Genomic DNA, 17823 nt, shown 5'->3' with positions numbered 1-17823 from the left:
CCCAGCCATGCCTTCCCTGGACCGTAAACAAGCTTCCCAGGACCGGTTTCTGGCATTGCAGCCATCTTCAGCCGGGCTTGCTTGAATCCAGTGGCAAAGTGAGCAAGGGACTCACGTCTGAGCATACCCTGCCAACTTATGGCAAAGAAAGCAAAACCAAAGGAAATGATGGACGGAGCGTTGACAATACAAGCACTCACCCCCAGTCAACTGATCTGGGTTTAATCCATCATCATTCTTTAGCCCACTCTGCCACCCCAGTTTAGACATGGCCATATGCAAATCAGTCTGACCCTGTGCTTCATGGGAACAGTCCAGCCGAACTGCCAAGCCATGCCTTCCCTGGACCAGAAACAAGTTTCCCAGGACCGGTTTCTGGCATTGCAGCCGTCTTCAGCCGGGATTGCTTGAATCCAGTGGCAAAGTGAGCAAGGGACTCACGTCTGAGCATACCCTGCCAACTTATGGCAAACAAAGCAAAACCAAAGGAAATGATGGACAGAGCGTTGACAATACAAGCACTCACCCCCAGTCAACTGATCTGGGTTTAATCCATCACCATTCTTTAGCCCACTCTGCCACCCCAGTTTAGACATGGCCATATGCAAATCAGTCTGACCCTGTGCCTCATGGGAACAGTCCAGCCCAAACTGCCAAGCCATGCCTTCCCTGGACCGGAAACAAGCTTCCCAAGACCGGTTTCTGGCATTGCAGCCATCTTCAGCCGGGCTTGCTTGAATCCAGTGGCAAAGTGAGCAAGGGACTCACGTCTGAGCATACCCTGCCAACTTATGGCAAACAAAGCAAAACCAAAGGAAATTATGGACGGAGCGTTGACAATACAAGCACTCACCCCCAGTCAACTGATCTGGGTTTAATCCATCACCATTCTTTAGCCCACTCAGCCACCCCAGTTTAGACATGGCCATATGCAAATCAGTCTGACCCTGTACCTCATGGGAACAGTCCAGCCCAAACTGCCAAGCCATGCCTTCCCTGGACCGGAAACATGCTTCCCAGGACCAGTTTCTGGCATTGCAGCCGTCTTCAGCCGGGCTTGCTTGAATCCAGTGGCAAAGTGAGCAAGGGACTCACGTCTGAGCATACCCTGCCAACCTATGGCGAACAAAGCAAAACCAAAGGAAATGATGGACGGAGCGTTGACAATACAAGCACTCACCCCCAGTCAATTGATCTGGGTTTAATCCATCACCATTCTTTAGCCCACTCTGCCACCCCAGTTTAGACATGGCCATATGCAAATCAGTCTGACCCTGTGCCTCATGGAAACAGTCCAGCCCAAACTGCCAAGCCATGCCTTCCCTGGACCGGAAACAAGCTTCCCAGGACCAGTTTCTGGCATTGCAGCCGTCTTCAGCCGGGCTTGCTTGAATCCAGTGGCAAAGTGAGCAAGGGACTCACGTCTGAGCATACCCTGCCAACTTTTGGCGAACAAAGCAAAACCAAAGGAAATGATGGACGGAGCGTTGACAATACAAGCACTCACCCCCAGTCAATTGATCTGGGTTTAATCCATCACCATTCTTTAGCCCACTCTGCCACCCCAGTTTAGACATGGCCATATGCAAATCAGTCTGACCCTGTGCCTCATGGGAACAGTCCAGCCCGAACTGCCAAGCCATGCCTTCCCTGGACCGGAAACAAGCTTCCCAGGACCGGTTTCTGGCATTGCAGCCATCTTCAGCCGGGCTTGCTTGAATCCAGTGGCAAAGTGAGCAAGGGACTCACGTCTGAGCATACCCTGCCAACTTATGGCAAACAAAGCAAAACCAAAGGAAATGATGGACGGAGCATTGACAATACAAGCACTCACCCCCAGTCAACTGATCTGGGTTTAATCCATCACCATTCTTTAGACCACTCTGCCACCCCAGTTTAGACATGGCCATATGCAAATCAGTCTGACCCTGTGCTTCATGGGAACAGTCCAGCCGAACTGCCAAGCCATGCCTTCCCTGGACCAGAAACAAGTTTCCCAGGACCGGTTTCTGGCATTGCAGCCGTCTTCAGCCGGGATTGCTTGAATCCAGTGGCAAAGTGAGCAAGGGACTCACGTCTGAGCATACCCTGCCAACTTATGGCAAACAAAGCAAAACCAAAGGAAATGATGGACAGAGCGTTGACAAAACAAGCACTCACCCCCAGTCAACTGATCTGGGTTTAATCCATCACCATTCTTTAGCCCACTCTGCCACCCCAGTTTAGACATGGCCATATGCAAATCAGTCTGACCCTGTGCCTCATGGGAACAGTCCAGCCCAAACTGCCAAGCCATGCCTTCCCTGGACCGGAAACAAGCTTCCCAGGACCAGTTTCTGGCATTGCAGCCGTCTTCAGCCGGGCTTGCTTGAATCCAGTGGCAAAGTGAGCAAGGGACTCACGTCTGAGCATACCCTGCCAACCTATGGCGAACAAAGCAAAACCAAAGGAAATGATGGACAGAGCGTTGACAATACAAGCACTCACCCCCAGTCAATTGATCTGGGTTTAATCCATCACCATTCTTTAGCCCACTCTGCCACCCCAGTTTAGACATGGCCATATGCAAATCAGTCTGACCCTGTGCCTCATGGGAACAGTCCAGCCCGAACTGCCAAGCCATGCCTTCCCTGGACCAGAAACAAGCTTCCCAGGACCGGTTTCTGGCATTGCAGCCGTCTTCAGCCGGGCTTGCTTGAATCCAGTGGCAAAGTGAGCAAGGGACTCACGTCTGAGCATACCCTGCCAACTTATGGCGAACAAAGCAAAACCAAAGGAAATGATGGACGGAGCGTTGACAATACAAGCACTCACCCCCAGTCAACTGATCTGGGTTTAATCCATCACCATTCTTTAGCCCACTCTGCCACCCCAGTTTAGACATGGCCATATGCAAATCAGTCTGACCCTGTGCCTCATGGTAACAGTCCAGCCCGAACTGCCAAGCCATGCCTTCCTTGGACCAGAAACAAGCTCCCCAGGACTGGTTTCTGGCATTGCAGTCGTCTTCAGCCGGGCTTGCTTGAATCCAGTGGCAAAGTGAGCAAGGGACTCACGTCTGAGCATACCCTGCCAACTTATGGCGAACAAAGCAAAACCAAAGGAAATGATGGACGGAGCGTTGACAATACAAGCACTCACCCCCAGTCAACTGATCTGGGTTTAATCCATCACCATTCTTTAGCCCACTCTGCCACCCCAGTTTAGACATGGCCATATGCAAATCAGTCTGACCCTGTGCTTCATGGGAACAGTCCAGCCGAACTGCCAAGCCATGCCTTCCCTGGACCAGAAACAAGTTTCCCAGGACCGGTTTCTGGCATTGCAGCCGTCTTCAGCCGGGATTGCTTGAATCCAGTGGCAAAGTGAGCAAGGGACTCACGTCTGAGCATACCCTGCCAACTTATGGCAAACAAAGCAAAACCAAAGGAAATGATGGACGGAGCGTTGACAATACAAGCACTCACCCCCAGTCAACTGATCTGGGTTTAATCCATCACCATTCTTTAGCCCACTCTGCCACCCCAGTTTAGACATGGCCATATGCAAATCAGTCTGACCCTGTGCCTCATGGTAACAGTCCAGCCCGAACTGCCAAGCCATGCCTTCCCTGGACCAGAAACAAGCTCCCCAGGACCGGTTTCTGGCATTGCAGTCGTCTTCAGCCGGGCTTGCTTGAATCCAGTGGCAAAGTGAGCAAGGGACTCACGTCTGAGCATACCCTGCCAACTTATGGCGAACAAAGCAAAACCAAAGGAAATTATGGACGGAGCGTTGACAATACAAGCACTCACCCCCAGTCAACTGATCTGCGTTTAATCCATCACCATTCTTTAGCCCACTCTGCCACCCCAGTTTAGACATGGCCATATGCAAATCAGTCTGACCATGTGCTTCATGGGAACAGTCCAGCCGAACTGCCAAGCCATGCCTTCCCTGGACCAGAAACAAGTTTCCCAGGACCGGTTTCTGGCATTGCAGCCGTCTTCAGCTGGGATTGCTTGAATCCAGTGGCAAAGTGAGCAAGGGACTCACGTCTGAGCATACCCTGCCAACTTATGGCATACAAAGCAAAACCAAAGGAAATGATGGACAGAGCGTTGACAATACAAGCACTCACCCCCAGTCAATTGATCTGGGTTTAATCCATCACCATTCTTTAGCCCACTCTGCCACCCCAGTTTAGACATGGCCATATGCAAATCAGTCTGACCCTGTGCCTCATGGGAACAGTCCAGCCCGAACTGCCAAGCCATGCCTTCCCTGGACCAGAAACAAGCTTCCCAGGACCGGTTTCTGGCATTGCAGCCGTCTTCAGCCGGGCTTGCTTGAATCCAGTGGCAAAGTGAGCAAGGGACTCACGTCTGAGCATACCCTGCCAACTTATGGCGAACAAAGCAAAACCAAAGGAAATGATGGACGGAGCGTTGACAATACAAGCACTCACCCCCAGTCAACTGATCTGGGTTTAATCCATCACCATTCTTTAGCCCACTCTGCCACCCCAGTTTAGACATGGCCATATGCAAATCAGTCTGACCCTGTGCCTCATGGTAACAGTCCAGCCCGAACTGCCAAGCCATGCCTTCCTTGGACCAGAAACAAGCTCCCCAGGACTGGTTTCTGGCATTGCAGTCGTCTTCAGCCGGGCTTGCTTGAATCCAGTGGCAAAGTGAGCAAGGGACTCACGTCTGAGCATACCCTGCCAACTTATGGCGAACAAAGCAAAACCAAAGGAAATGATGGACGGAGCGTTGACAATACAAGCACTCACCCCCAGTCAACTGATCTGGGTTTAATCCATCACCATTCTTTAGCCCACTCTGCCACCCCAGTTTAGACATGGCCATATGCAAATCAGTCTGACCCTGTGCTTCATGGGAACAGTCCAGCCGAACTGCCAAGCCATGCCTTCCCTGGACCAGAAACAAGTTTCCCAGGACCGGTTTCTGGCATTGCAGCCGTCTTCAGCCGGGATTGCTTGAATCCAGTGGCAAAGTGAGCAAGGGACTCACGTCTGAGCATACCCTGCCAACTTATGGCAAACAAAGCAAAACCAAAGGAAATGATGGACGGAGCGTTGACAATACAAGCACTCACCCCCAGTCAACTGATCTGGGTTTAATCCATCACCATTCTTTAGCCCACTCTGCCACCCCAGTTTAGACATGGCCATATGCAAATCAGTCTGACCCTGTGCCTCATGGGAACAGTCCAGCCCGAACTGCCAAGCCATGCCTTCCCTGGAACGGAAACAAGCTTCCCAGGACCGGTTTCTGGCATTGCAGCCGTCTTCAGCCGGGCTTGCTTGAATCCAGTGGCAAAGTGAGCAAGGGACTCACGTCTGAGCATACCCTGCCAACTTATGGCGAACAAAGCAAAACCAAAGGAAATGATGGACCGAGCCTTGACAATAAAAGCACTCACCCCAGTCAACTGATCTGGGTTTAATCCATCACCATTCTTTAGCCCACTCTGCCACCCCAGTTTAGACATGGCCATATGCAAATCAGTCTGACCCTGTGCTTCATGGGAACAGTCCAGCCGAACTGCCAAGCCATGCCTTCCCTGGACCAGAAACAAGTTTCCCAGGACCGGTTTCTGGCATTGCAGCCGTCTTCAGCCAGGATTGCTTGAATCCAGTGGCAAAGTGAGCAAGGGACTCACGTCTGAGCATACCCTGCCAACTTATGGCAAACAAAGCAAAACCAAAGGAAATGATGGACGGAGCGTTGACAATACAAGCACTCACCCCCAGTCAACTGATCTGGGTTTAATCCATCACCATTCTTTAGCCCACTCTGCCACCCCAGTTTAGACATGGCCATATGCAAATCAGTCTGACCCTGTGCCTCATGGGAACAGTCCAGCCCAAACTGCCAAGCCATGCCTTCCCTGGACCGGAAACAAGCTTCCCAGGACCAGTTTCTGGCATTGCAGCCGTCTTCAGCCGGGCTTGCTTGAATCCAGTGGCAAAGTGAGCAAGGGACTCCATCTGAGCATACCCTGCCAACCTATGGCGAACAAAGCAAAACCAAAGGAAATTATGGACCGAGCCTTGACAATACAAGCACTCACCCCCAGTCAACTGATCTGGGTTTAATCCAGCACCATTCTTTAGCCCACTCCGCCACCCCAGTTTAGACATGGCCATATGCAAATCAGTCTGACCCTGTGCTTCATGGGAACAGTCCAGCCGAACTGCCAAGCCATGCCTTCCCTGGACCAGAAACAAGTTTCCCAGGACCGGTTTCTGGCATTGCAGCCGTCTTCAGCCGGGATTGCTTGAATCCAGTGGCAAAGTGAGCAAGGAACTCACGTCTGAGCATACCCTGCCAACTTATGGCAAACAAAGCAAAACCAAAGGAAATGATGGACGGAGCGTTGACAATACAAGCACTCACCCCCAGTCAACTGATCTGGGTTTAATCCATCACCATTCTTTAGCCCACTCTGCCACCCCAGTTTAGACATGGCCATATGCAAATCAGTCTGACCCTGTGCCTCATGGGAACAGTCCAGCCCAAACTGCCAAGCCATGCCTTCCCTGGACCGGAAACAAGCTTCCCAGGACCAGTTTCTGGCATTGCAGCCGTCTTCAGCCGGGCTTGCTTGAATCCAGTGGCAAAGTGAGCAAGGGACTCCATCTGAGCATACCCTGCCAACCTATGGCGAACAAAGCAAAACCAAAGGAAATGATGGACCGAGCCTTGACAATACAAGCACTCACCCCAGTCAACTGATCTGGGTTTAATCCATCACCATTCTTTAGCCCACTCTGCCACCCCAGTTTAGACATGGCCATATGCAAATCAGTCTGACCCTGTGCCTCATGGTAACAGTCCAGCCCGAACTGCCAAGCCATGCCTTCCCTGGACCGGAAACAAGCTCCCCAGGACCGGTTTCTGGCATTGCAGCCGTCTTCAGCCGGGCTTGCTTGAATCCAGTGGCAAAGTGAGCAAAGGGACTCACGTCTGAGCATACCCTGCCAACTTATGGCGAACAAAGCAAAACCAAAGGAAATTATGGACGGAGCGTTGACATTACAAGCACTCACCCCCAGTCAACTGATCTTGGTTTAATCCATCACCATTCTTTAGCCTACTCTGCCACCCCAGTTTAGACATGGCCATATGCAAATCAGTCTGACCCTGTGCCTCATGGGAACAGTCCAGCCCGAACTGCCTAGCCATGCCTTCCCTGGACCAGAAACAAGCTTCCCAGGACCGGTTTCTGGCATTGCAGCCGTCTTCAGCCGGGCTTGCTTGAATCCAGTGGCAAAGTGAGCAAGGGACTCACGTCCGAGCATACCCTGCCAACTTATGGCAAACAAAGCAAAACCAAAGGAAATGATGGACGGAGCGTTGACAATACAAGCACTCACCCCCAGTCAACTGATCTGGGTTTAATCCATCACCATTCTTTAGCCCACTCTGCCACCCCAGTTTAGACATGGCCATATGCAAATCAGTCTGACCCTGTGCCTCATGGGAACAGTCCAGCCCAAACTGCCAAGCCATGCCTTCCCTGGACCGGAAACAAGCTTCCCAGGACCGTTTTCTGGCATTGCAGCCGTCTTCAGCCGGGCTTGCTTGAATCCAGTGGCAAAGTGAGCAAGGGACTCACGTCTGAGCATACCCTGCCAACTTATGGTGAACAAAGCAAAACCAAAGTTGATTTTTCTTTGTTCGCCATAAGTTGGCAGGGTATGCTCAGGCGTGAGTCCCTTGCTCACTTTGCCACTGGATTCAAGCAAGCCGGGCTGAAGAAGGCTGAAATGCCAGAAACCGGTCCTTGGTAGCTTGTTTCCGGTCCAGGGAAGGCATGGCTTGGCAGTTTGGGCTGGACTGTTCCCTTGAGGCACAGGGTCAGACTGATTTGCATATGGCCATGTCTGATCTGGGGTGGCAGAGTGGGCTAAAGAATGGTGATGGATTAAACCCAGATCAGTTGACTGGGGGTGAGTGCTTGTATTGTCAACGCTCCGTCCATCATTTCCTTTGGTTTTTCAAAATGTATAACACCACTCACACACCCACTCACAGACATTCAAATACAGTCATACACACTCACAGACCCACACAGGCCCTCACAGACCCACTCAGGAAGTCACAGACACACACAGGCACTCACACACTGACACTGGTACTCACACACCCACTCACAGACTCATACAGAGACTGACATCCTCACACACACCCTCACATACCCCCTCACAGACACACACAACCACTCACACAACCACTCTCACATGTGACAGGTTACAGTTAGGATTAAAAAGGTATTTTAAATGTAGAAATTCACTGAAAAAAACAAAGGTTAAATTAATGTTATAGTTAGGAAATAGAATTATTTTTATACGTATATATTCACTGAAAAAAACAAAGTTTACAGGATGTTATAATGCTTTGTGTACATCTATAATGACATTAAGAACAATAACTAAATAAGAACAAACATGAGAGACAAGGTAGCCAACTTGGATGCTGTACTGTTCATTAGAAAATGAAATGAAAAACTGAAATAAAGAGATAACTGTCAGAACCGATTAAATTAAGATTGGTGTCTGAAAACTGAGAAAATAACCACCAAAGGGCAAAATGCAGAGTAATGAGTCCATATCAATAACATAAAAATAAAAATCCATCATAGGGTTGACAATTCAAGTACAAATTGAAATGAATTAAGATAAGACATTGGAAATAGGGAGAATAACAACCAAGACCCTAGGCGCAGTGACACCAAAGTGTTATAAGAACCTGGCCCACTGGAGGGCAGAGTAGATGGATCAAATAGAGGGAAGAACAAGAAATTAGAAACAAAGAGGAAACATTTATAAAAACAATGGGATTTGCACAAAATTGAAAATTATGGAGATTATTGTTTACAAAACCAATGGGACTTGCATAACAATGAGAACTGCGCCAATGCCTCCACTAAATTCCAATTATAAACTGTTTTTATCCTGTTCATTTATTCCCAATAGCGTATTTGCAAAATTATTGTTTGCACTTTGTAGCATAATTTGCACTAAGGCACATAGGGCCATATGTATCAAGGAACCATTTTGCGATTCTGTAATAGCGATTTTTAAGAAATCGCTATTTCAGAATCGCAAAATGGTGTGCATCAAGAAAAATGCAATTTTTTAGCGATTTCTTGATATTCCTTAATTGCAAATTTGCAAATTGCGAATTCGCAATTAAGGAATACTTTCCCATTCATTTCTATGGGCCTCCTGGCCCATAGGAAGGAATGGGAATTTATTCACAATTTGCGATACGCAATTTGCTAATCGTAAATTGAGAATAATTTCAAGGGTGCAGGGGTGTCCAAAGGACACCCTGTTGCACCCCTGAAAAAAGTATGGGTGCACATGTGGTGCACATACATGCCCTAAGGGCATTTATGTGCGTCACATGGCACTTTGAAAAATGCTGAAATGTGCATTTTTCAAGGAAATCGCAACTTACCACCAACGAGAAGTTGGTGGTAATTTGCGATTCCTTAAGGGCATTTTGGAATTTATTTTTGCTTAATACATTGCATTTAAGGAATCGCAAAATGTGAGATTCCTTAAATGCAATCGCAAAATAAGGAATGGCAAATTTTGTAATTCCTTATTTTGCAACCAAATTCTTTCATACATACCATTTTGCGAAAAGGAGTTCGCAAACGCCGTAATTCTGCGAATTGCGGCGTTTGTGAACCCATTTGGCCTTGATACATAAGGCCCCAAGTCACTTTAATAAATAATTTTTCCTGGCGGATACAAATCACAGGAACCAATAATGCTACACAGGTTTGTTTGGAAATAACCTGTGATTAGGCCTATGAAGAGACCCAAACGTGTTGAGTTTATTGTACTCACAATAAAATTACAAGCAAGAGAAACCTGGCGTGAGTGCCTTCACTTTTTTTTGTGCTAGGGCACCAGTGTTTGGAAAGATTATGAGCGAGGTCGTGCCAGGGGAGAAAATGCACCGCCGTCATATTGAACGCATTTTCGTCCAAATTGGGACCAACATTGTATGGATATATTTGTTCACTGAAAAAAACTAAGGTTACAGAGACGTATATATGTTCACTGAAAAAAACAACGGCTACAGGGAAGTTGTAGTTGGACTAAGGTTTCATTCGTACAAAACCAGTGAAATTCATCGGTTAAATCACACCCCCGCAATACATTGCTTAATTATGACCTCACATATTACATCAATCATGACGTGGTCAGTGACATTTCCAAATATTTCCAAAATTCTATAACATTTTTGTGAAAATACATTTTTAGAGCACAGGGTGGATAATCAGTATCTTGTGTTATTTAGTTTCCATACAGGTACTCACTAAAACAAATCTCGCAAACCACTGGCAGGAATTGACTCAAAAAAACATATCTCTTGGCAAGATATTTTCTGCGTGAAAGTGTCTCTCACATACAAATATTAGACAGAATTGCATTTTAACACAAACAAAATAATTCAGTATAAGACATATGTTGTAAAAACACTTTCTCACCATGCTTCCACAGGGGGATTTGGACATTTTTTTCAGTAGCTGAAATTTCTGTCTGAAAGTAAAGGAATGCTTGGTTTTTCCATGGATCTTATAATGTAGATGGGACCATTTACAGCATTTTGCAGCCCTCAGTGGCCACTTGTAACGAGGGCCTTAATGTTGTTTTCTTGTCAATTTAATTGTGCACAGAAAACTCAGCAAAGGGTGAACTTGCAGAGAAAAATTCTGCACACATTTTCAGTTGGCTAGGTTCAATTAGAGTTAAAAAAAATTCTTGCTGTGCAGTGAAAATTAACAAACTCTTAATTGTCAGAAAATCCTCAGGAATAAATATAGAACCCTGAATTTGCATGGGTTTCAATGTATGCATGCTCTAATGAATTTACGCAGAACTCTTGAAAACTGTAACGGACAGATATCTGACTTTCAAAAAGTTTCCTTGTCAATAGGAGCAAGGCTTAATTAAGCCTTACTAGGATAATGTAGAAATATATTTACATTGGCCAATTTTCTGAGAAATTATACGAATGTTGGCATTGTTACTTTAGTGCTAGCTGGTTATTACTCTGAAATCACATTTAGACTTTCAAATGATATGAATGTAATTTGACCATGGTCAGAGAGGGGGACTGGGGTAAATTCTTGTCACTGCATAAAAAAGAGTTTGCATAATTTTCTCAGACAGATTTCGCAAGTTCAAAGCTGGAAATTTATCAGGTGTGGGAAAAGCCCACTGCATACCGAAAACACTAGTTGAGTAAATATTAATTCCATGTAAACCACAACTTTTCTAGCATTATCTCTAAATGGAGTGTATTTATTGCCTCAGCAAATACTTAATTCACTCCATGATAATGGTATTTTCTGGCTACTGTACTTCACCCCATGGTAATAGTATTTCCCGGATGCTGTAAAATCTCCACCCCATGTTAATGGTATTTTCCGGATGCTGTAAATACGTCACCTTTCCCGAGACACTCGTAGTCAAGACTTATTTAGTAAACGTATCAAAACTTCCCAGGCCACACAAGTAAGTACTTATTGCTTACAGAAAGGATTCTCCCGCTGCCTGAACCCATTTCATAGTGTGTCACCTAGGCATTTGTGTACTTCTCAGCAATAGAGCCTTAAGGGTAATAAAACTGTTGTTGATGTGTCAGCACTGAAGTGGATTTCACAACAAATGCAGCTGCTTGTTTCCAACGTGCTTGGGGGTTTGGCACACTGTTCTCTTTGTGAGTGACAAACTCATAGCCAATCAAGTTGTTTTTATTTTTTAATTATAGTTTTTATCGGGCTGAACAATTTCCATGTATTAATCCTGCCTGGGTGTGCCTGATGTGTGCTACAATTCATGTGAGCAGGTGTTAAGAGGTCTATTATAATCGTTTGGGATTTGAAACAAGTGGGCAGGTTCTGCCACAGGGATTACAATGTAAGGAGTCTCCAAACATGGATTTACTTTTCTGTTTGCTGGCTTCCTGAACTTGTGATCCTAGTATGCTGGTTGTCTGGGTTTTCAAAAGAATGTACACTTAACATTACATTGTCATCTTATGCACACAGTGGGACTGATTAACGAAGATAACCTACATTTTTGATTAAGTTTAAACTTTGCAGCAAGTTTGCTACTTTCATTATGAACAAACTCTGAGTGTAAACTTACTACAAAACTGCAACTTACATGTCTCTACCCCCAGAGTAATACAATTGGCTTACTTTTGAGTGGGTGGGGACGTCCCTCTCTAATCCCCTCCATGACCCTCTCTAAACCCCTCTTACTGCTCCCTAATCACATCCATTGTGTAGTACGACTGCCCCCTTTCCCACCCACTCTATCCAGCCCCACACACATTTGGTACTAAAAATTATACTTACGTATGAGGAGACTCCGCAGTGGGGCAGAGATCTCGGCACTCATAAGTATAGGTGATATGGAGGCATAAAACTCTGCATGAAGGTTGTGAAGGTAAATTTGTAGTACATTTTGTAGCACTACTACATAATGCAGTTTGTGAATTGGACCCTTAATTTTTAGTTCTCACTCCTTGGCCCCCCAGGCAAATTCTCTTATCACATCCTAGGTATGTTGCCATTACTAAGGACCATCCCCTTTCTTGGGACTCCTCAGCACCCCTGCCGAGCCACCTGCCTGACTGGCACACTCCCTTTTCCTCTGCAGAGCCCCCTTTTGCCCCTCCTGCACCTGCGCAATTTCCCTACCACTGCCTGCACCATCTCTTGGCCTTCTTACTAGAACTTCGTACCTCAACAATACCAGCAGGGTGGAAGGCTCACAGACCATGAGAGTTCCTGCTGCAAGATGTCCCATTCATGTGGCATTCTACAGCAGGAAATTGTCACTCTTGTTGGATCAGGGTGCGTACCGTCACTTAATCTGAAATCAGACAACTGAACCTGACTTCATCATATATTAACTTTCCAATTTCAGCAATGAAGTAAGTGCTTTGCATAGTTCTAGTGGATGGCCAACATACAGGGACTTTAGTACATAGTACAGTCAAACAGTGGTGTACCTAGTTTTTAGTCCACCCCAAATGGCAATAAAATAATAGGGGCACCCTTGCTTAAAAAAGAGTCACATAAAATACTGGTAAGCTACATTTTGCTCTGTAAGCATCATCTTCTGAACTTTTTATGGAATTTTACAAACAAGTTGACCACATACCCTCCCCCCCCCCCCCCCCCACGGCCTAGACACCCTCACTGGTGAATAGTTGCGCGGTTAAAATGAATAAATAAATAATGGGGAGGCTTGGCCACATTCGCCAGACCCAATGATGGGCACAATTATGGCTTTGGGTTGTGTGAAACCTCTACAATGTCACCCGCTATGCACAGGAAATAGGATGATATTCTTGAACCATAACTACGTTGGAATACAAAATCGACACAGTTTCCATTAAAGTTCAACTACTGCATCAAGACCAAGGCAAACTTAAGAAACACCTAAAACAAACTGAATCACGCAACCCCCCACCTCCATCAGGAGCACCCACCTACTAATGAACTGGAGCCCCTCACCACAGATGACAAAGTAAGAATCATGTAAACCATCCACTCAGAACCCCTCTCAGACCCCTGCCCTCACCACATGTACAACCTGGGAAGCACACTGATCAGCGCCAACCGACCCACCATCATCAACACCTCCATCCTGCACGGCTGAAGAAACCCTTGGCAAACCTGAAAGATCTCAACAACTACAGGCCCATTATGCTCCTACACTTCCCGGCCAAATTCCTGGAAAAAGAGATCAACAAGCACCTCTCCACCCAACTTGAACAGCACCACCTCCTGCACTCCACCCAGTCAGGGTTCCGCAGCAACATCATCATGGAAACTATCCTCCTGACAGCAACAGATGACATCAGATAAATCATGGACAGAGAAGAAACCTCTGCACTTATCCTGCTTGACCTCTCTGGGGCGTTCGGCACCGTCTCCCATGGTACCCTCATCACCAGACTTTAGGAATCAGGAATCCAAGGGTCTGCCCTAAGCTGGAGTCCCTCCTTCCTCTCCAACCAGCCACATGTTAGACTCTCCACTTTCAACTTCGAACACAAGAGGATGGATGTGGCCTAATGGCTAGGGTGGTCGCCCTCAAATCTGGGGAACCAGGTTCAAGTCTCCGCAACGACACACAACATGATGTGATTCTGGGCAAATCATGTAATCTTCCCAAGCCGAACACAAATTAATGTCTCCTTGTGTAATGCAACTGGTGCTCATGTAAAGCTCTTTGATACCCAATACCTTTGGGGCAAGTTTGCGCTATATAAAACTCTGTAAAAAAAAGAAGCTCGTCTGGAAAGCCCCCCAGTTCTCTTCCCTCAGTCCAACCTTGTTCAACATTTATATGGCACCTCTTGCCTGCATCATAAGGACCCACAACATCAACATCATCTCCTGCACTGATGACGCTTAGCTCATCCTCTCCCTCACTGACATGAACAAGAACACCAGGACCAGCTTCACTGCATGCATCATGCATGTCCAACATGGCAAACTGGATGCTAGAGAACTAGTTCAAACTCAACAGAGGTAAAATGGAGATCCTGATCTTCGGAAATAAGAACCCATCCTGGGACTCCTCCTGGTGACCATCTGACCTTCATCCCATGCCCACCCCACAGCCGTAAAGCAAGACAGGAGGACGCATATTCTCCTTCATCGCTGCCAAAAGCTGGAACGAACTCCCTCTACACATCAGGACCACCGCTCCACTTCTCATCTTCCACAAGAATCTGAAGACCTGGCTGTTTGACTAGGATCATTGCATGACCTATGCTCCTGCTCCAGCCCTTGGATGCCCTCACAGGTAATAAGCTGTGCCATACAAATCTACATAACATAACAACCCTCCAAGAACTGCATCCCACAGTAGAGAAACTACTTGGAGAACCGAGCTAAAGAAGTCAAAAGGCGATGATGCAGCAGTAACATCTGTATAGCTCAGGGCGGCACTGAATTTGGATGAAGATATCTAAGCTCTACTTTTCAAAACTGTCAGGGCTGACCTTCTAGAACAATCTATCCTTTAGTCTTTGGGCTGGCTTCCTATATATTTATTACGCCACTGGGTAGGTATAGTTAACACCATGTTTCCATAGGTAATGCATTTTTTGTGTTGGTAATAACTTTGGCCCCATTTGATGAATCTCCACAAAACATTTTTTTTAAAAGTGCTACCTTTTGACTAGTTTGCACGTGGAAAGAAAACAGGGTGATCATCAAGCAGGGGAGAAAAAGAGAGGGTCCCAAAACAAGTTGTCCCCATTCATTTATCCATTGGAACTTTAGACATCGCTTTAGCTCATCCTGCTGAATAGATTTAAACAAATTAGAAAGAAAGCTATATCTTGGTCCAGAAAGAGTGCTTTTTGTGTTTTTGGTGTAAATCCATTCAGTTGTTATGGAGAAATTAAGGTTAAAAAAAATTCTATACTTCAAGCCACTAAGGATTCACAAGCCAACAAAATCTCAAAGTGAGTATTGATTTAGTCCTAAAAAAACATTAAAATAGACCTGGGGCAGGGTACAGGTACAATGACCCCCTAGGCCTGGTGGCGGAATGATAGAGGGACACCATCTTGGCCAAAACCATTTTTTAATGCCCAGGGGGAAGATGGTTATTTTTTGGGGGGGAGTGGGCGCACATGGCCCTCCTCCTAGGCCATTTTGAGCGTTATGGGAACACATCCACTGGGGTCAGATGGATTTTTCAGAGGGAGGGGGACACGTGGCCCACTCCCATTTAATTTTAACTAATGGCCTTGGGAGATGGTGTCCACATGGCCTAATAAGGCTTGGGGAGGGGACCAAGTGTCCCCCCACCCCTTTAATAAAAAAGGCCCTGGGGAATGTAGTCCCCAGGGCCCATTAAGACTCGGGGAGTCCCCAGGACCTAATATCGCTTGGGGAGGTGGCCACACGGCCCCCTCCCCTTTAAAATGTATATGACCCTGGTGGATGGAGTACCCAGGGCCATATTAGGCTTCAGGAGGAGGAGGGCCACTGGCCCTGCTACACTTTAATTAAAAAAAGGCCCTGTGGGATGGGGTCATGTAGGCCCCCTCCCTTTTAAAATAAATACGGCTATGGTGGATGGAGGTCCCCAGGGCCTAATTAGGCTCAGGTAGGGAGGCCACAAGGCCCTTTTCCCCTTTTAAATATATAAGGCCCTGGGGGATGTTATGTTAAATTGATTTGTATAGCCCACTAATCACCTAAGAGGGTATCCTGGTGCTTGGGCAGGTGTGTAGGTTTATGGTCTCCAAGGTGCATATACGAAGAGCCAGGTCTGCAGCTTCTTGCGGAACACAAGAAGTGAGGAGGAGGCTCTGATGTGTTGAGGGAGGTTGTTCCTTGTCTAGGGTGCGATGTAGGAGAATGAGTAACTCCAGTTTTGCTTTTGCATATGCGGAAAATGTGTGTGAGTGAGAGCGAGGCAAAGAGTAGGTGTCTGGTGGGTTGGTGAAAGTGTGTGCTGCTGTTCAGGTATTCTGGTCCTGTGTTTTGTAGGGCTTTGTATGCATGCATGAGAAGTTTAAATTGGCTGCTTTGTGAATGGGATGTCAGTGAAGCTTCCTAAGGTGCCGATTTGATGTGGGTGTAACGTGGGAGGTCTAGTATCAATCAATCAATCAATTAATCAGTCAATCAGTTATTTATAAAGCGCTGCTCTTCAACCCAAAAGGTATCCGGGCGCTGAGGTTTCGCTGGTCTTAATTCAAAAGCAAGTCCCCTTCTAAAATCCTGCCAGGGATGGTGATGTTCACAGGTGGAGGGGTAGGTCGTTCCAGCCCTTGGCAGTGAGGTAGGAGCAGGAATTACCTCCTCTGTGGCTTCAGCAAATACAGGGTGTGTGTGAGAGGGCTAGGGCGGCAAAGTGCAGGTGTCTGGCGGGTCAGTGGAAGTTCAGGCAGTGGTTGATGTCTGCTGGTCCCTGGCTATATAGTAGGGGTGGGCGGAAGTCGCGTACGGGCCTTTCACGGAGAGGCACGGAAATTGAACCAATTTCGGTACCTCTGTGCAAATTTCTGTTACGTGACACCCACCTCCCGCCCGCAATATTAAACAGATTAAAGCCTAAAATAAGATTTAAAACACTTACCTTATCGCGGGGTCATCTCTTCCTGGTCTATCGCGCCTTCTTCTTGAAACTGGGCATGCGCGGAAGCCTGTGCATGCGCATTCCTGGCGAGCGGCGGGCGGCCAACTTCCGTTTTGCCCACGAGTGTGCGGAAATTTGTCCCGTTTTTCCACCTTCTTTGCGGAAGGGGCAAATCTCCGCACATTCCGTGGGCGGAACGGAAATGTCCGCCCACCCCTACTATATAGGGCCTGGTAGGCGTGTATCAGTAACTTGAACTGGCATCTCTTATGGACGGGGAGCCAATGGAGTTTCCTATGGCAGGGATGATGGGGGTCCACTTGGGAAGGTTGAGGATGAGTCTTGGTGCTGTGTTCTGTATGGTCTGGAATCTCTTGAGGGCAGTAATACTAATTGTGATGAGTGCCTGGGTGATAGTCTTTCTGGTGTTGATGGGGATCCATCTGAAGATTGTTTAGAGCAAGTGGAGGGTGTGGAAGTAGGAGGAGGTGACTGCATTGATTTAGTGCTTAATGGTGAGTTTTCTTTCAAGGACGATGCGATGTTGCAGGTGTGGTCTGTAGGTGTGGGTGTGAGTCCGAGCTCAGGTGGCCACCAGGTTTTGTCCCAAGGGGAGGTGTTCTTCCCAATGATCATCACTTTCCGTCTTGCCCGTGTTTGAAAAG

Source organism: Lissotriton helveticus, chromosome 5_1 (genome assembly GCF_964261635.1).
Source record: "Lissotriton helveticus chromosome 5_1, aLisHel1.1, whole genome shotgun sequence".
Lineage (NCBI taxonomy): Eukaryota > Metazoa > Chordata > Amphibia > Caudata > Salamandridae > Lissotriton > Lissotriton helveticus.
Note: the sequence above shows the minus strand (reverse complement) of the source record.